Source organism: Mesitornis unicolor, unplaced genomic scaffold (genome assembly GCF_000695765.1).
Source record: "Mesitornis unicolor isolate BGI_N332 unplaced genomic scaffold, ASM69576v1 scaffold48131, whole genome shotgun sequence".
Lineage (NCBI taxonomy): Eukaryota > Metazoa > Chordata > Aves > Mesitornithiformes > Mesitornithidae > Mesitornis > Mesitornis unicolor.
In genome coordinates, this window is record NW_010166689.1 from 1 (window position 1) to 296 (window position 296).

Sequence of the window (296 nt, forward strand, 5' to 3'; positions counted from 1 at the left end):
GAGCCTCCCGTCGCCACCTCCGGCGGTGCTTGCTGAGAGCACATCCCATGAGGGGCCGGGTCGGGTGCGCGGCTGCCAGGCCTGTGCGAGCGTGTGGTGGCAGGGCCCTGTGCCAGCCGTGTTCCCACCGGCCCTCAGCCCTCGGGAGCGCCTCTTCTCACGGGCCGGAGCTGCTCCGCCAGTGGTTTCTTCCAGCAGCACGGGTTTTGTAGGGCTAACTAGATCTTACCTGGCTGTTCTTGTATGTGGCTGCAGAATAACGGCTGGGGGTTTTGGGGGTCCAAACCCTTGGGGGG